Source organism: Sciurus vulgaris (assembly GCF_902686455.1).
Source record: "Sciurus vulgaris genome assembly, chromosome: 12".
Lineage (NCBI taxonomy): Eukaryota > Metazoa > Chordata > Mammalia > Rodentia > Sciuridae > Sciurus > Sciurus vulgaris.
In genome coordinates, this window is record NC_136473.1 from 47,597,083 (window position 1) to 47,618,131 (window position 21,049).

General features: G+C 35.2%; 1 long non-coding RNA gene across 1 annotated transcript; it reads right to left on the bottom strand.

Moving 5' to 3' along the window:
* Positions 1 to 2,201: 2,201 nt before the first annotated feature.
* LOC306641129 lies at positions 2,202 to 20,200 on the bottom strand. Its single transcript, XR_013758039.1, has 3 exons — positions 18,646 to 20,200; positions 8,036 to 8,209; positions 2,202 to 5,180 (listed from the first exon to the last, which is right to left on the bottom strand). It is a non-coding gene; the product is annotated as an uncharacterized lncRNA (long non-coding RNA).
* Between the last annotated feature and the right edge of the window lie 849 nt (positions 20,201 to 21,049).

Consider the following 21,049-nt stretch of genomic DNA (forward strand, 5'->3'; position numbering starts at 1 on the left):
TGGCATGTATGAGGCCCTGGGTTTGATACTCAGCACTACATATAAATAAAAGATCCACTGACAACTAAAAAAAAAGACATTTTTAAAAAGGCAGGGAATCACCAAAATGTCTGGTTCAGAGCAGTAGACTAGATCTGGAACTTGTGGACGTGTGGGCTTTTGGTTCTGTTTTTTGGTATGGGGGATTGAACATAGGGACACTTTACCACTGAGCTACATCCCGACTTTTTCATTTTTTACTTTGAGACAGGGTCTTATTAAGTTACTGAGGTTGGCCTTGAACTTGGAATCTTTCTGCTTCAGCTTCCATGTTGCTGGGATTACAGGTGTGCACCACTGCCTAGTTCTTAATCTACCAGCAATGGTCTTAGAAAATCTATTACTGCAAGAGATAGCCTGCTGATGGAGGAACACACTGTGTGCAGCTGGCAGAGACTGACTTCCAAAAGGATCTTCCCACCAAAAACAAAATGAGTAAAACCACGTTTACCTATGTAGAATCAAATGTACATGTATGGTACAGCCCACCAACTTGGTAGAATAAAATTTCACTTTTAACATTCTTTTATTTTGATTTTAAAGCCTTATGATTATTAAGAGATATACAAAGACCCCACTTCACATAAATAACACAATAATGTAAAATTGTCTACTTCTCTATAAATTGAGGATTCACTGATTTTGGTTGAGGGTAGGGAGGGGGCAAGATGGTATTAGAGCTTGCAGGGGATAATTAGTCATGGTATCAGTCAAGTTTCTCCAGATAAAGAAAACTAATAGGATAAATATAGAGGAAGGGACCTTGATTGAGATTTTAAGGAGAGTAGTAGGGGCCGGCAAGTCTAAAATCTGCAAGGCAGGCCAACGGGCTCAGGGAAGAGTTGATGTTAAAACCAAGTCTGAAGACAGTCTGGAAGCAGAATTCCCTTCTCTTCAGGGGCCTCGGTCTTCTTTTCTTAAGGTCTTCATCTGATTGAATGAGGCCCACTTACATTATGGAAGGTAATTTGCTTTACCCAAAGTCTTCTGATTTGAATATCAGTCACATTTTAAAAACACCTTCATAACATCTAAACTGGTATTTAGTCAACAACTAGATACCATAGCCTAAAATTGGCACATAAAATTAGCCATCACAGTCATGAAACAAGTCAAGATCCCTGAACCTCTGAGCATGGGAGAGAGAGTCAAATATATCTTTTCCCAGTTCCTCCCAGATTATGGGACCAAACCCAAATTTCTCATTCTTACATTTAAGGACTTATTTCTCACAGCTTCTGAATACAAACCTTCACTCACAGAGCCAGTCAGCTCTTACTCTCCCACATACTAGCATTCATTTGCACACCATGGCCGCTCATGCTATCATGAATCCTTTACCTCTCTGCCTACCAGACCTCCCACCTCATTCGAAAACAAGCTCACAACAAAGCTTCTCTACCAATATTTCTTTGATGTGTGGGTTCAGATCTAACATCGCTTATGACTACATCTGAAAGAAAAGATATAATGAGATATTAACAAAAGATATAATGAGATATGAAACCTGGAACTAGAATTTTTCCCTCTGCGTGTAAGTTAATCTGAAAGAAGACCAGCTCTACTAGAGAATACATTTGAGAGAGATATTCTCCAACTATTGAGTCAGTTAAGAACATGGCAGTGCCTCTTTATTTTTCCTCAAGGCCAAATACACTCAATTTATAGCTGGGTCCTGCTTCCTTTCAGATTTTCAGTGATGCCTTTGGTTGACTATAGCCAAACTAAGCAACAAATGACAATACAGAGTTGATCTCTCCTATTGAGGTAAAATTTACATACCAAGAAGTGTAAACTTGCATAGTGAAATGTATTAAGTGTACAAATAAATTAATTTTGATGAATGTATACACATATATATAATTACCAACTGGTCAAGGTATAGACATTTCTATTACTGCAAAAAGTTCCCCATAAAATTGATTTTTAATTTATTCTATTAAAATTTTTATTTAATACTATATTTTAGAGCAGTTTGAGCTTTACAGAAAAATAAGCAGAAATTAAGAGTTCCTCTTACCCTGTTTCCACTTTCCCTATTAACATCTTGCATTAGTGTAGTACACATTCTATAATAAAGCCAATATGGATACATTATTAACTAAATCTGTATTTAACTAAATTTATGTATTTAAAATTTAGTTTACATTCAGGTGTTGCATATTTTATGGGTTTTGACAAGTGTATAACTTCAGGCACCCATATCATATGTGGCAGTTTCACTGCCCTAAAATCCCCAGTGGTCCACCTATTCACCCATCTTTCCCTCGGCAACCATGGATCTTTTTATTTTCTTCACACTTTTGCCTTTTATAGAATGTCAGATAGTTGGAATTATACAGTGAACTTTTCAGATTGGCTTCTTTGGCTTAGTGATGTAACTGAAGTTCTGTTTTGTGGAGTGTGGGGCTTAACAGCTCATTTCCTTCCATCACTGAATAATATCCCATTGTATGGTTATATCACAGTCAGGTTTATTCATTACCTGTTGAAGGACATCTTGGTTTTTTCCAAGTTTTGGCAAACAGTTATAAATATGTGTGTACAGGTTTTTATGTGGACATAAATTTTCAACTCATTGGAGTATGGTTGCTGAATCATATGTTAAGAATGTTTAGTGTGTAACAAACTGCCAAATTGTCTTTTAAAGTGGCCATGTTATTTTCTATTTTAACCAACAATAAATGAGAGTTTCTGTTGCTCTATGTCCTCACCAGATTTGGTGCTGCTAGTGTAGTAGATGTGTAGAATAATCTCATTGTTATCTAAATTTGTAATTCCTTAATTACATATAATGTTGAACATCTCTTCAAATGCTTATTTTTCATCTGTGTTTTCTTTGGTGAGCTGTTCAGGTCTTTTTCCTATTTTTCATTCAGATTGTTTTCTTGTTTTAAGAGTTCTAATACATTTTGAATATCAGGTTTTGATTAGATAGGTATGTTATGCAAAGGTTTTTTTCTCTCAGTATATGCCTTGTCATTTCATTGTCTGAAGCTGTGTCTTTTACAAAACGAGGTGTTTTTTTAAACTTAAAAAAAATTAATTGTAGATGGGCACAATACCTTAATTTTTATGTGGTGCCAAGGATCAAACCCAGTGCCCCACATATGCTAGGCAAGCGCTCTACCGCTGAGCTACAACCCTAGCCTTTTTTTTTTCAAACTTTTAATGAAGTTCAACTTACAAGTTTTTTCTTTCATGGATTTTCTTTTGGCATCGTATCTGAAAAGTTCTTACAAACCCAGGATCACTTAGATTTTCTTCAATATTACTGTCTAGAAGTTTTATAGCTTTGTGTTTTATGTTTAGGTCCATGATTCATTTTGAGCTAACTTTTGTAAAAAGTGTGAAAAATGTCTAGAATGACTTTTTGGTTTTGCACGTAGATGTCCAGTTGTTCCAGTACCATCTGTTGAAAAAGTTGTTCTTTCTCCATCAAATTGCTTTTACTCCTTTGCCAAAGCTGTGTGGATCTATTTCTGTATTTTCTATTCTTTAGGAATGCATTGAGTCTATAGTTCAAAAGTCAGAAAAAAATGTCAGCTTGATAATGATGGGCCTTCCTATTTATGTGTATAAAATGTCCTCTATTGATCTAAACCAATCTAATTGATCTAATCTTTCATTTCTATCATCAGAGTTTTATAGTTTTCCTATTATAGAATTTATGCATGTTTTCTTAAATATATAGCTAAGTATTACACTTTCAGGCACAAATGTAAATGGTATTTATGTATTTAAAATTCCACTTGTTCACTGCTAGTAAGAACACAGTTGACTTTGCATATTAACCTTATATCCTGCAACCTTACTATAACCACTTATTAGTTCCAGTTTTTGTTGTTGATTCTTTGGGATTTCTCTACCAACAATCATGTCATCTGCCAACAAAGCCAGTTTTACTTTTTGCCTCCCAATCTGTAGACCTTTAAGTTCATTTTCTTGTCTTGGCATTAACTAGAACTTCCAGGACAATGTTAAACAGGAGTGGTGAGTGCAGACATACTAGACTTGTTCCTGAACTTAGTGGGAAAGCAACTACGTTCTCAACATTAAGTATGATGGTAGCTGTGGGTTTTGTAGATATTCTAGATTAAGTCTCTTCTGTTTCTAGTTTTTTGAGAGTTTTTATCATGGATGAGAGCTAGATTTTGTCAAACTGTTTCTCTGCATCTGTTGATATAATCATGACTTCTTTAGCTTGTTCACGTGATAAATTACGTTGATTGATTTAAAAATTAAATTAGCTTGCACACCTGGAATAAATCCTTCATGTACATAGTGTACTTTTTATACATTCTTGGATTTGATATGCTAATCTTTTGTTGAGAACTGACTTTTAAGCAGCAGTAATGCACAGATTACTTTATAATAATCCACATGGGTTTGAGCAAAAATTTTTTACCTTCTCTGCAGAGTAATTAAATAGGAATGCTAATTAGGGATTCATATATAAGAATATAAAGTAGTAGGATTGCGTTTAAATAATGATATCTAGGTATCTTGTATTTGTCTCCTCTCTCTAGCTGCTGTTTTTCTTCTGTTATGATACCCTCTTTCCACTCTACCTCTCCAAATCTCACTACCTTTTAGGAAACCACACAGGGATTTCTAGTTTTCCTTCTAGATTAAATAGAAGCATTTTTGTCTACTCATTCCTGAAACCAAACAAAAATAATATTAAAGGACTGAAAATACATAACCACAAAAAAAAAAAAACAAGAAAGAGCATGAAAGGAAAACAATAGATAAGGAGCACTGATTAAAATAAACCAAAAAATAAAAATTGGAAACTGGAAAACAGATGGTGGAATTGTAACTTACTTAGCAAACAAGAGAAAGCTAAAAACCCACCAGCTTTACTGAAAAATACTTGTATAAATTTCCTTGGACAAAGACATTTTCCTGCATGGTCACACTAACACCATCAGAATCAAGAAATTACCATTAACATATTTAATCCTACCCATTTAAATTTCATCAGTTGTCTCAAAACTGTCTTTAATAACAAAAGGAGCAGTTCATAACCACATGTTGCATTTGTTTGCCATATATTTTAAATTTCCTCCAATCTGGCACAGATTTTAGTTCCTTAATAGTTCTTCAATCTTTCCTTTATTTTCATGACCTTGATAATTCTGAAAAAAAAAAAACAAAACAAAACAAAACAGCATTTATTTTGTAGAATAACATTAAATTTGGCTTTTAAAAATGTTTCCCCATGATTAAATTCAGGTTATCAATCTTTGACAGGATTGTCAGAGAGGTGGTAATATGTTCTCATACATTCTACCAGGGATTCTGATTTCAATCTGTCCTATTATTGGTGATATTATCTTTGGTCATTTGAGTAAGACTGGTGTCTGTCAGGCTTCTTCACTCAAAAGCTACCATTTTTCCCTTTGTAAATATTTTATGATGACTACTGTTTTGCATAAACATTCATGTCAACTGTAAATAGGGACAGTTTTGCTACTTATCTTTGTCTTTCATTTCTTTTTCTTACATTACTGAAGCAGACTTCAAATTGAATAAAATGATTTTAGTGGGAAGGTATTTGGTGTTTCCCTATTAAAAAGGATAACTGTAGGGTTTTCATAGATACTCTTTATTAAGGAAATTCCTTTGTATACCTTGTTTGCTGAAATTTTTATCATGAATGCGTGTTAAATTTTCTCAGACACTGTTTCTGTGTCCTTTGATATGATCATATGGTTGTCAGTTAATATGCTTACACTGGTTGATTTTATGATTGTATTTCTAAGATATATCTCATTTGTCATGATCCCCATTGTATTTGATATATTTGTTAATAATTTTGCATTTATTTCATAAAGGATATGCACTTCTTTTTTTCTTATGATCCCTTTGTCTAGTATTAGTATCAGGGTAATGCTAGTCTCATAAAATTTACTTCTGAATTTGTGTATGATTGGTATTATTTCTTCCTTAAATATCTGGTAGAATTTACTAGTCAAACTATCCTGGAATTTTCATTGTGGGAAGATTTTTAATAAACTTATTAAATGCAAGGTTGTTTCACTTTGTTTCATATTATTTCAACTTTGGTAAGTTTTATTTTTTTGAGGAGCATTCCCATTTCATCCAAAATTATCAATATATTAACCTAAATAATGTTTTCTTATTATTTTGATGCCTGTTAGGATCTATAATTATATCTCCTTTTACTTCTGATGTTGGTAATTTATATTTTCTCCCTTTTTGGTCTTAATGTTGCATAAGTTTTATTTCACTAGTATTTTCAAACTACCACCTTTGACTTTGTTATAGTTTTCTCTACCGATTGCTTGTCTTTGTTTCATTGATATTCAGTTTTTACTATTCTCTTCCTCCTCTTTGTTTTGAATTTATCTTTTCTAACTTCTTAAATTGAATTCTTAATTTATTTTAAGCTTTTCTTGCTAAGTATTTTAACATGTAAACTCCCCTCTAAGCTTTAGACAGATATCACAAATTTTGTATTGTTATTTCCACTAACATCATAGTATTCCTAATTTCCTTTATTTCTTTTTGTCTCATGTTATTTAAATGTGTGTTGCTTAATTTCCAAATATTTGGGACTTTTCTTAAATATCTGTAATTGATTTTTTCTTTTTAGATATTTTTATTAGTGAATTACAGTTATACATAATATTGAGGTTCATTTGGACATAATTGTACAAGCGTAACTGATTTCTAATTTAATTCCATTGAAGTCAGAAAATATACTGAGACATTTTGAGGACTCAACATTTAGTCCATCTAGGTGAACATTCTATTTGCACTTGAGAAAAATGAATTTTCATTTGGGCATAGAGATCGCAAAGTGTCCTTTAGGTCAATGTGGCTAATGATGTCATTTAGATCTTCTATATCCTTTTGGACTTTTTGTCTCCTCCAGTTCTAACAATTACTGAGAGGTAACAATTATTGTGCATTTGTTTATTTAGTATTGCTTTATTCCTGACAGTACTCCTGTATTTTGAAGTCCTGTTATTTAGCATAGTGTTATTTATAGTTGGTCTACATAATGCATTTGTACTTTTATCATTGTTGTCTCCAACTCTGCTAATGCTCCTTATCTTGATTTGTTTTGTTTGATATAGTTTCTCCAGATTTTTTATACCTTTTTAAAATAATTTTTTTAGTTGTAGATGGATACAATGTTTTCATTTTTATGTGGTGCTGAGGATGGAACCCAGTGCCTCACACATGCTAGGCAAGCACTTTACCACTGAGCTATACCTGCAGCCCATATTTTTTATACTTAATATTTTCATGCTTTATATTTTTGCATTTTTGACTTTCAACTTATAGGTATATTTGTACTTAAGGTGTGAAAGTGTGACTCTTGCAGACAGCAGAGTTGAGTCATGCTTTTTCATCCAGTCTGACAACTTCTGCCTTGGAATTATTAGCCCACATACATTTAATATATTTATAGGGTTGGATTTAGGTCAGCATTTTGCTATTTGTTTTCGATTTGTCCAATTCATTTGTTGTTCCTCTCTTTCTCCTTTCTTGCCTTCTTTTGGGTTATTTAAATATTTTGTAGTATTTCATTTTTATTTCTCTGTTGAATTTTTACATTTTTGAAATTTTTTTGTTAGTTTCTCTAAGGATTTTAAAATTTATCCTTGAATGTTTAGCCTTATCTTCTTAGAGTTTATATTGTACTACTTCACATAAAATATAGGAACCTTATAATACTTTCATTTATTACTCTCCCAAACTCTGTAAATTTGTCATATTTATTGCATCTATTTATGTTACAACCCCCACAATACAGTGTTATAATTTCTATTATACAATTCTATGATTTTTAAAGAAATTAAGAAAACAAAAGAGAAAGTGTATAACCTCGTCCATCTATCCAAATGTTTACCACTGCCTTCTGTTGAATTCAAGTTACCACCTAGTATTATTCCCCTCCAACTTGAAGAATTCCCTTGAACATTTCACTGCTGGTGACACACTCTTAGATTTTGTTCACCTGGGAATATCTTTGCTTTTCCGTTTAACAGAGAATTTTCCTTCACATACAATTCTGTGTTGATGGCTTTGTTCTCAAAGCTAACGATGTCATAAAATTGTTGTCATGATTTAAGTTTTCTAGGAGCCAGACTCAGATGGAGTTTATCTATCAGGGCATTCAAGACATCAAAACCTGTGGAAAGGAGTAGGAATCAAGAGCAGTCAGGAGGACTTGGGTTGTAGCTCAGTGGTAGAGTAACTGCCTAGCACACACAAGGTCCTGGGTTCAACCTCCAATAGTGCCAAAAACCAAAATAGTGTTCAGAAAGAAAAGTCAACTGTAACATTTGCCTTATAACAGCCTCAGCTGACTCCCTGAAGGAAATCTAGAGCATGAATGGTCTTTCAGTTTTATCCTATAACAGAGCAGGACAGTCAGAACATTACCACAATTGACTATAGGTATCCCAGGAAAGGGCACGACCTCGAATGAGACAGCTTTCTACAGCTGAAGCAATCCCCCTGAGGAGGCTGACAACCCAAAGTCATCTGTTAACAGAACTCCTCACAGGTTAGGCAGTTTTTCACTGAAGGATATTGGAGTGTGCATCGCAGTGTTCTTGTCTCATTTTTCTGATGAGAAGTCATCATTTGTATTTTTGTTTATTTTTGTGCAGTGCCCCTTGCTTCTTTCTCTTTATCACTGGACTCCAACACTGCTCTTGAATCAAGAGTCCCACTAAGTATATCTATAAATTTTTCATGTTAGACTATATTTTTCATCTACAATTTTTGTTTGGATCTTTTCATTTCTTCCAGTTTACTGCTAAATACGTCCATCTGCTCATTATTAGTATATTTTCCTGTAAATTTTGGAACATACTTATTAAGGCTACCTGAGAGTCCTTGTTGCTAAGCATCATCTAAGGTTTGGGTATCCATCAACTGGTTTTATTCTCAAACATGCAGATCACACTTTATCATTTCTTTACATACTTAGCCATATAAGCATGACCAAATCTTTTAAAATGTATTGTATACTAAACATTATGAATGAAACATTGTAGACACTCTGTATTCCTTTATATTGCTCAGAAGATAACTGGCTTCTGTTGGACACAAACTCCTAAGCTCACCTCCTCTGCTTTGGACTATAGCTGAAATCTCTGCTCAACATTCAGTTTCTAGTTGCTCTTTGTTCACTGAACTCTGTAGTTTTCCCCAATGATGCTTATATCAGTGATGAGACAAAAACTTGAGCAATTTATATGCATAATAATTTAGGGCTCACCACCTCTATGATGTCCTCCCCCTTGCTTTCCAGATACTCTTTAGTTCTCAACTCTGTACTACGATATCACAATCCTGGATTGTGACACCCCAAACCAATAATACTGCAACCTTCTTTATCCTGTGCTATTTGGTAGATTAGTGAACATCTTTGGGTAAAAATTGCAAACTCAAAAATCACATTGGGGTAGTTCCAGTCTTTTATGAGTATACTCTTCAGATTTTGCCTGCTTTTAGTTTCTGTCTGGTGTCTTCAAATAATCGATTTTAATATTGTCATTCAGATGTTGTTTTTATTTATGGGATGATTAGTCCAAACCATACCACTTTTCCAAAAGCCAAATTTCCCAGTATTACTATTTTGCTCCATATTAGAAGTGCACCCTCTATCCTTTTCCATTTTTATTAGAATAGCAAAAGCATCCTTTTCCCATGTATCTCTGGGGCAAGTCCTGATTAGACCAAGCCAGCAGTTATAATCTGTTATTTTTGCATTTTTCCATCAGGGATTTGTTTAGGAAGGCCCATTTATCAGTCAGAAAACCAGAAGTTCCTGTACATAGTCTACAAATAAAGTGCTTAAATATAGGGAATTGATGAACTACCCCTGGCAAAAGACCTAAGGAACATTGTTCAGAGAAGCCACCACTGACCTCAACCAGAAGCATGCAAGCACATGGCTCTTAAAACTCACCTTAAAGATTCCAGGAGTATTATATCCACTCACAATTCTGACTTCAGCTGACACATGAGAATAATGAGACAAAAAGACACACAAGAACGGTCCCTCTTCTACTACTCATTTTTGGCTCGTTTTCATGTGACTCTTGGAATCACAGCATCAATCTAGAGATCATGAGAGGAGCCAGAAAATACAGACTCTGAAGTCTGCCCAACCTGGACTTCTTGTAATGTGAGAATATTAAGTCATTTTCATTTTTTTCTGGTTTTTGGAAAATACACGGCACATTACTTAGATCAGGGAGGTAAATCCCAGGAGAAACGCTTTAAAGAAGTTAAAATGGTAGCTTTTAGGGAGCAGGACTGAGGGTAATGAGGTACGGTACAGGATACATTTTTATTTTATTCCATGCCTTGTGCTACTTTATATTGTAAAGAAGATGTATATGTATATATACATACATATACATATTACTTGAATAAAAAGTTAAATTAAAAGAGAGACAGGCTAAAAACTCATTTCCACCTCATGCTTTCTTGATTTCACTCTAACCTACAATGCAAAAAGAAATGGTAGCTAAACACAACACTTCTTCCTTTCTCCAGTTTCCTACAATCATCGATTCTAGCTGCTTGTTGAAGGAAGAACTTTCTAGGTAAACTTCATTTTCATCTCTCTTAATCTACCATTTACCTGCCACCAAAATAATCATTGTGAAGGGCAAATATGATTACGTCCTTATTTTGCTTAAAATCCCTAATTGGACTCACATTGTCTCTAGAGGATTAAATCCAAATTTCATAACATGGCATCATAAAACCCTTCCTGATCTGACCCCAGGTATTCTCCCATGTATTTATTCTAACTATTCTGAAAAATCGTGCTTTACTCTAGGCAGTTTAAGTCTTTTAGATGACAATTCCTTTGTACATGCTGTTTCTTTGATTTGTAATAACCTTCCTAAATAGTCTCTTTTCAGCTACCTCTTCTGTGAACTTTCTTTCTTCCAAGTCCCATAAGTACAAATTATATTGCAGGTCAAAAATCACTGGAAATTTTTTAATCCAGAAGATCTCTGAAAACTATTTTTTGACAATTCATTTACTGGCAAAACCTGAAATGAGCTATTTATATGTATACTTATAATTTCAATTGATTCTACAGTATATGAATATTCATTAATTTTGTTGCAGAAATATTAACAGGTTCTATTACAAAGTGAAAGTAGTGTAAAACATGGAGCACATGCACCTGTGGCCACAATCCAACAGCTAACTACTGTGATAGTTTTCATCCCACATGTTCTTGCAGAACATTCACTTCTCATCAAGAGGTGAGGTCTCTTTCCTCTTCTCTTGAAAGTGGGAATGATTTTATGACTGCCTTGATGAATAAAAAGCAGCATAAGTGACAGTGCTTAACTTCAAAGGTGTGGCTATAAAAGGTCATTTGCCTTCTACCTGCTTTCCTTTTTCTCTCACATTGCTTACCCTTGGAAACCAATCACTGCATTGTGAGGAAACTCAGGCCACCTCATGAGGCTATGTGAAGGTGTTCTACCAGCCACCATCAACCACTAGACATGCCAGAGTAAGTGACCCTTCAGTAGATTCAGTAGATTCATAAGCACCCCACCTGTTAGCCAAGTGGACCAGAGAGAGGCTAATGCCCAAAACACAAATTTATGAGAAAAAGTGAATGTTTTTGTTGTCCTAAGCCACTAAGATTTGGGGTAATTGTGATGTAGCAATAGTAACTAGAATACCAACGAATTACCTTGCTATGGTGTAAAAAATTCAAGTTTTAAAACCCATCAAATGTTTCATATAAGACTTATGTACTAAAATTGTGCATTTGAATACCTATTTTTCAATGAAATTAGAAATTCTTTGAGGACAAGAACTAAGTCATTTTATGTTGATACCCTTGAATGTCTAAGATTTGGTTAAGTCTTAAAGGCATGTCTATTGAATTAAATGTTGAATGTATGGAAAAATAAACAAATGAATAAATATAGTTCTAAACAAGCAGCTGTTTTTGAAATAAATTTTTGGGCAGATTATACTTTTATTCCACTCAATATATTACCCAGAAATAATTTTAGGATGTCTTGTTATCATTATTATCAGCTTATGAGCTATGAAAAATCATTAATTTTCCTATGTTCTTCTTATCAAAAAATCTCTCTTATGATTACATACTTTATTCATTAAACTTTGTTCCAAAATATTTTTTGGCTGTTACCAAAGTCAAAAAAATCTTTAAGGATGAAGACTTTTCCAGTAGGAAAAAAAATAATCGGACAAACTCTGAAGGTTAATTCCAAGGAGATTCCAAAGTTTTTAGACAATGCAATTTCAAATGCAATATAATGCAGTGATACGTACTTTTGAAGACTTCAGCATCCCTGGTGACACGTTTAAAGAAGAAGAAAAAACTTCACTGATTTTAAGTCTTAAGTTCCACTTCATGTGATGAAAAACATAAATTTATCTCATGGTCATACAGTATGTCACACATTTTTAACTATATGAACAGTATAGTTATGAAAAGGAAGAAAGGAGGGAAAGAGAAAAATCCATAATGTTATAAAGGCATGAATATTAATGTCAATTTATTTTTTAATGTTTCTATTGGGAATATCTATTTCAACTCTTCTCCAGGAATGCTGTAATGATGGAATAAATGTGGTACTAGTTTTACTCACTGCCCAACATTTGTTTGATCAGAATTTAATGGGTTCTTACTGCCCTGCTTTCCTCCTGCCTCACTTTATGTCAACTACATAAAGTTGGATTGTAGGAGTATCTTAGCATAATTCACATTGAGAGGAAACATCAATGTGACAGCAAAAAAGTCACTGAAATAAATATAAATATTAACCACAGTCTCTCAACAAATGCCAGAAAGGGGACAAGTCTTAAAACTGATAGCAAAACTCCTTGAAAGGCTTATTTTCTTCTCACACACTATACAGCCCAACAGGAACACTACCTCCAGATCCCATCCTTCGTTTTCCTATTGCTCCATAATCCCTTTTTCTAGCAGCCTCTCTCTCATGACCCCTTCCACACACCCCACGTTCTCCTTTCTACCCTACTTCTCTCATCTTCTGAATCTGTTCTTTTCTCAAGGGAGACTAACTTGCTGCCTTTATTGATCTATCAGGCTGGACTGGGCTTCTTTTAATTCCTTCCCTCTTCCATTAGCCTTGTCGTATGAAATCCTGAGCCCAGGAACACAGTGCAGGGGATAACAGAATTCTTCTCAATGAATGGGGAGAAGCTGTGAATCCATATACACTGTCATACCAACATCTTACAGGTGGAATTACATTTTATGCAATAACAGCAGATTGATGGGTGACCACATCTGTATATCTATATGGTTGGAATATCAGAAAGCACACCCTGGTCTGGCTATAGACTTCAGATGAGCAGTTCAGGCACCACGTACGCACTGATACATATAGCTGCAATCCTGTTGAGGTCTGAATAAACTGGTACTGATTGAAATGTATGGGTTACTAGTCTCATGAGGAGCTATCTCATCCCAGAAGCTATCTCATTTTTGGGATCCTCTTCTTTTACCTGATATCTCAGTACCTCTTTTTTAGGCCTAGAAGGGAGTTTATAGCTTTGGAAATTGCCAAGGGCCTCGCAGTGAGAGTCAAGTATTCTCTCTTATATTCCTCTACCCCTACCCTACCTCTGAACTCTTGAGTCCTGGTTGAAGTTCTGGGAGTTAAAGGGTAGGGGAATTGCAGGGGCAGAAATTTCTACTTATGATATGGTTCCCAAATAAAATACAGGATGCTAATTTAAATTTAAATTTCACATTTAAAAAAACCATACTTCTTAGTGTAAGTATGTCCCAAATATTGCATGCAATACACTTATCACTTATGTAAAAAAAAAAAAAGAAAGAAAGAAAAAAAGAAAAAGGGTAAGCTTCATTGTGTATGTGAAATTCAAATTTAACTGGGTATTCCTTTTGGATTCCCATCCTCCAGATCTACTAACTCTAATTTATGACAAGTGGTAAGAAGAACAGCAACCAAAAGTGAATGCCTTGCCTTAAATGAGAATTCTTAGGAATGCATCATCACTTGAGTTGCCCACCTCAAATTAAAAAAAAGTACCTACCTAAAACATCAGATTATCAAAAAGAACAACAATAACAAAACAAACAAACCAAAAAAATAGTCTCTGAAAACAGTAGCTGAAAATGTTTTATAGGTGTGCTATAGACAGAGACCAAGTCAGCTTGTCCTTAAAAGAGAAGAGTACATGAGATTGTAGCCATGTGAAAATTTACTTGTCAGCAGAACTTGTATAGATGAGCTCACTTTCAAAGCAAAGTACTTGTAAGAATGTTTAAAAATCTGAAGATCTGCTTTGCCAAATCGAGAAAACATGTAGATCAAAGATACCATCATAAAATGTAATTGCATTAAGCAAGAAAACTTGAAGAGGGAGGGGGTGGAAATCACAGAAGTACTGAAAAGTTCATGATTGTTTTTTTTTCCTGAAAAAACATTAATACAGATTGAGTAGAAAAGTGAACATCTGAAGTGATAAATATAGTCTAATTTGACTAATTCTCACTTTCTTATCTTCAATCTTGATCATTCTCATAAAGAAAGAAAACAAGAATCTTATCCAAATTCTTAGCAGAGATTGAAGCTATGGCAGTATAACTGCATATGACTAAATCATTATTTCATATGCCAATATGGAATATATTTACATTTCATTTGTTAAGTAATTATAAACACTAGAAATTAAACAATTATGGGAGGTGTTTAAATGCATCATACAGATAATTAATTACAAATAACCAAATTATGGAACCAGAAAAATCACTGTTTCATGACATATACCCAACTTGTTCTGCCTTCCTGTTTTTAAAAACGAACTTACTCCATAAGACATAGATCTTCTCAAAGTGTTTCCGAGTACAGATTCAACCATAAGCCACTCTGTGGAGGAAAAAGAGACTGATCACCTATCACTGCAGTGAGGAAGAGATAAGGCCTGCACCAGTCAATTGTGCAGTAGTTCAGTACAGACAGCAGTAGCCATGGTGGGTGCTGAATGACTAAGTGCTTTCTGTGCCTACAAGAATATTTTCTAGAACTTTTGTCAAATCTATTTCTGGCGACATACGCTAAATGTTTTAAAGGCTTCTCTGAGGTGCTTATTCCACTGACAGTATTTCTGAAACTCTGATTTCAATTTGTCTCATTTAATTTTGCCCTGCCCATTTCTCCTATAACAATTACCTGTTGCCTAAATAGCCTGGGGACACTTGGAGGAGTTTGGGTCAATGATGAGGTGTCACCTCAGTGAAGGCAGGGCTTCCCTGAGGACAGAGCAGGACCAGAGAGAGGCACTCAAGAGTGTGTGGGACAAAAGGAGCAGGACAAAACTTCACAACTATGGCTCATGCAGGAGCAGGATTGTTCCGCTTACTGCTCCTCTGCAGAACTCCAGAAGTTATTTCACATCTTCTATTCTCTGTTTTAAAGGAAAACTATTCAACTGAAATATGATCTCAGTCAAGTCCATTGAGCATGACAGAGGGAAATAAACCTGTACTCACTAATCTCCTCCTCCTGCCCATTCCTTCTGTACACCCCTCTGATCCCTGATTTATCTGAATTCCATTGCTTCTAGTGTTTCAGTAGTGGTGGCCCATCGCTACTAGAAAGACAACATTTTTCTCATTTTATTTTATTTGTGGTGCCGGGGACTGAACACAGAGCCTGGTACATGCTAGGCAAGTGCTTCACCACTGAGATGCACTGCCAGCCTCTTTCTCATTTTAATGGCTGGTAAATGGTACACTCATTGAAGGCAGGAGTCATCCTTCCTTCCCTATATGTATTTCTTATAGGACCTGAAATCAGACCAATTGCTTTGCACACAGGTAGGGGCTTAATACAATTTCCAAACTGCTTACATTTAAAAAACATTAATTAGTATTTTAATCTCAAAAATAAAACAACACTGAACCATCTAAAGATCATCTTGCCTTGACAATCTTTACACAGACTCCTTTAGAATAAGACTGATGAGCAAAGTCAGGGAAGAGTACAATGGACTTAGCCCCCTGGTTATCAGTTTGGCACCCTTCACCAGCATTAAATCATAACAAAATGAATGAGAGTCCTGTCAGTATGTCACAGACACATCAGGGGAAAGAACAAAATGAGATCATATTGACAAAATATGCCTCTCTTTTCTATAGAATTGCTCATTTGATCTTTATCCCAAACCTCCTTTGACATGATTAACCAAAGACTGAAAACTGATGATATGAGACACATGAAAGGTTATCTGATTATTTGGTCCAATTTTTAGGTGACATGTATAATTGTGCATTCCCTACAGAAATATTTTCTAGAACTTTGTCTAATCCATTTCTAGTAGACATACTCTTAAGTGTTTTAAAGTCTTATTCTGAGGAGATTATTCCAGTCAGGCACATCTTAAATACCTGACAGTTTTTCTGAAACTTCAATTCCAATTTGTCTCATTTAAATTTTGCCCCATTACTCCTAGTTAGACCCTTTTCCCGTCACCATCCTGTAGATGGTTTTCATATTCCTTTTTAGGCATAATTTAACCATGCTTCACACATTAACTGGAGTAGACAGTATATGGTATAAATTACAGAAAACAGCGATGTGTGAAGACATTCTGTGGTGAATAAATTAAAGCATTAATTTCAGACACATCAAACTAACACTTTTTAAATTTGTGGTTCCTATAATTTTCAGACCTGTTTCTAAAGTCTTTGGAATGGGGGAATTAAATGGAAGAGATTAGTCTCAAACTTCTACCTTTATTTCATAGGCTGGAGATCAGCCATTCCCATGAATATTTAAAAGTGGAAGAATTTTTTAAAGTGAATTTAACATGGAGGCCCTTACACAGATTTAAGGAGATGCTGGTATTCAGACAGACAGGTGAAAAAGATCGAGTTTAGCAACTCATCAGATATAATCACCACTAGTCTGGCAGTTAAGAGAGAATAAAGATGCCAACTGGGAGAGGGCTTTATCGCCCATTGTATATGTGCAAATAGCTACACTGAATCTGAATTGACTGAAGAACCTTGGAGAGTACCTAACATGAAGGGAGGATTTTTTTTTTTTTTTAAAGGAGAATCTCACTCAAATTTAACCATAATATGTGCAAAGGGAACACTTCCCCAGTACAGGCTCTCCTAGGACCCTGGGATTTCTAATTTCCATAACTGATACAGAATTGCAGAATAATCATGGAACTAGTACCAAACACACACACACACACACACACACACACACACACACACACACACGCACGCACAGGCACCTTTTTAAAAGGTAAAACTTGAGAAAGAACCAAATCTCTGTTCCCAATTTCATTTTTCTCCATATTATGTATCAATGATCCTAATCCTATACTTTTACTTATTTATTGCCATCTCCTTCAGTCCTCTACCTAAAGTTTAAGCTCCTCAAGAATAAAATCCTTGTTTTATTTTGTCTTACTTCTGTGTCCCCAGGGCCTAGAACATTGCCTGACCCATAGTAGGTAGTCAATAAACACTGGCTAAAGGAATGAATTCATTGATTTGGTACTGATTTTTCTATTTAAAGAATCAAACAAAGATATCATGCATACTTCTTCACTAAAAAAAAAGCTAGATAAAAACTTTGTAATACATTACTATGGGAATAAGTTCTTTAAACTCCTATAGGTAGGGTTTGAGATAGTACTGATCCTTAAAATATAAAATAGGAAGCTTCTCAAGTCTGACAATGTTATTATAAAGGTACTAAAGATGAGACTCCATGAGGGTAGAGGTAGTGACTCATTTTTCTATATTATATTAGCTCCTACTATTGGCTTGGGATGAAGTAATAAATAAGAGCCAACTGGAAGAGCTAACCTCTAGGCCAAGCAGTTTTACACATTAATTCATTTACTCTTTATGATAATTCCATGTGTAAAATACAATTAGTACCTCTAGTCTCCAGATGATGAAAATAAGGCATAGAGATTGTATAATTGCCAGTTACCTGTACAATCTCTTAGTCCACCTTTTGTGATTCAGGAGACACAGGATTATTTGTCCTAGGCAACAGAAGGCACTGGAGGGATGCTTCAGGGTCATTATCTCAGGAAGACCCTTCCTGAATAGGTGGTTGTTCTCCATTGTTACCACCAGCAGGGAGCCCAGGGGTCAGCTTGGCAGAGTTCCAACTGCATGTGCAGGCCACCTTGCAGAAGGTAGAGGCTTCTGAAGACTGGCTTGGGGTCCTTACCTTCTGAAAGTCTTTTGTCACCAGGAGGCTGTGTTCTTCTGGTAGACATATATTTTTTTTTTCTGTAAAAGTATATTTTTTATTTGTTCTTTTTAGGTATACAAGACAGTAGAGTGTATTTTGACATATTATACATACACAGAGTATAACTTACTCTAATTAGAATCCCATTATTGCAGTTGTACATGATGTGGAGTTTCAATGGTTGTGTATTCATATATGAACATAGAAAAGTTATGCCCTATTCATTCTATTCATTCTTTTCTATTCCCGTCCCCCGCCCCTTCCCTTCATTCCCCCTCTTTGTCTAATCCAATGAATGTCTATTCTCTCTCCTTACCTTATTGTGTGTTAGTATCCATATAGCAGAGAGAACATTCAGCATTTGGTTTGGGGAGATTGGTTTATTTCATTTAGCAAGAGTCTCCAGTTTCATCCATTTACCAGCAAATGCCATAATTTCATTCTTCTTTATGGCTAAGTGATATTCCATTGTGTATATAAACCACATTTTCTTTATCATTGCTAGTGGGACTGCAAATTGGTACAACCGCTCTGGAAAGCAGTATGGAGATTCTTCAGAAAACTTGCAACGGAAACCACCATTTGACCCAGTTATCCCACTCTATGGTATATACCCAAAGGACTTAAAATAAGCATATTATAGTGATACAGTCACATCAATGTTTACATCAGCTTTGGAACCAACCCAAGTGCCCTTCAACAAATGAATGGATAGCCACATGTTCTTCCAAGAGAACTGAATCTCAACCTTGGAATAAGGGCAGGGCTTTACTTCTACTCCTTGGTTCTTTATAGTCTACTTTCCCTCAGCCAAAAGCAGTGGCTGTTTTTTGACCTACTACTTCTGTAGAAACCTCTTTTATCCCTCTTAATAGTTAACAATTTATATCATTGATGAGCTAACAATTTACATTAAATTTTCCCTGGACAAAATACTAATAGTATAGTGTGTTACACAGACCCTGCATTGCCCAAAACTAAACACCAGGAAGCAATAAAGCTGGGTGTCTAATTCAGGAAGTCTGATAGTAGAGTATACAATCCAAACTACTATGCCACACTGTTTCAAAGGAGTTAGAGGAGTTCCCCACAGTTTGAACTCCATAATGCTACAGGAAATATTTACTTATTTAGAACCTTCATTTGATGGCAAAAATGAGAACTGCAATCCAAGGGCAAAGTATGCCATTTTATCTTCTCAAGTTTGGCATGCAGGATTTCATCTCAAACAATTTTGAAGAGTTGATAAGCTTATATAGTTTCTATAAGGAAACTGAAGTCCCCAGATTAAATATCTGAATGAGTAATTGTACTCAAGCCCTCTAAATCCTAGCCAGAACTTTGCCTGTAATATCACTGTCGGATCTTGAGGTTTAGTTGCTCCAGGGTCGATTTGATTACAAGGATAAAAAAAAAGGATCCCCACAAGGTCTTCCCATGCTAATCCTTAGAACCAGTGAACACTGCCTTATTTGGGAAGAAAAAAAAAGGAATTTAGCAGGTATGATTAAATTATGGATCTCAGCATAGGGAGATTATTCTAAATTCTATCATAAGAGTTCTTTTTTGTTTTAAATATTTTTTTAGTCATTGATGAACCTTTATTTTTATTTGTTTATATGCAGTGCTATGAATTGAACCCAATGCCTCACACATGCTAAGCAAGTGCTCTACCACTGAGTCACAACCTCAGCCCAAGAGTTCTTAAGAGAGGCAAAGAGAAACTTACCTGAAGAAGGTGTGAAGACAGAGGCAGAGATCAGAGTAACTGAGCATTGACACAAGGAAGCCACCAGCTTCCAATTTCCTTTGGAGACTCTGGATGGAGCCCAACCTTTTTGAAACCCTGATTTCAGACTTCCAGACTTTAGAACAAATTTTATTACTTTAAGTCATCAAGTTTGTGGGAATTTGTTACAACAGCCTGAGGAAACCAATATACTGACAAATTCAAGTTTTTTTTAAGTTCATATGAATACAAGAAACTATCTTACTATGACAAAAGGATTTATAAATAGCTTCATTAAAATTCAGATCATTAAAAATAAAAACACAAGCTAGAGATTCTGAGAAGATATTAACAACATAAATATCCTATAAAATAGTTATATGTAGAATATAGGAAGAACTCCATTCAATTAATAAAAAGAAGATCAGCAACTCAAAATGTTTATAAGAGGCAAGCCAGGTGGGGTGATGTACACCTGCAATCTCAGTGACTTGGGAGGATGAGGCAGGAGGATTGCAAGTTTGAGGCCAATTTCGGCAACTAAGCAAGGCCCTAAGCAACTTGACAAGATGCTGCCTCAAAATAAAGAATAAAAAAGGAGGCTGGGAATATACCTCAGGAATGCACAAAGTCCTGGGTTCAATCCCCAGCACCACACACACACACACACACACACACACACACACAAGATAAATAAATAAATAGGGCTGTGAATGTGTCTCCATGGTAAACTACTGTAGGGTTCAAGCCCCAGTGTCACAAAAAAAAAAAGCAAGACTTGACCAGGTTATCCTCAAAGGACCAACAAACATGAAAATGTGCTCAACATCACTGGTCAATTGAGGAATGCAAATTAAAATCTTCAATGAGATAATGAGATACTAATACTCCCCGACACAAAATTAGAAGAGCTGATAAGGCCAAGTGGTGGTGAAGATAAGGAATAATTAGAACTCTCATACACTGCTAGTGGAAGTGTAAACTGGTAAAA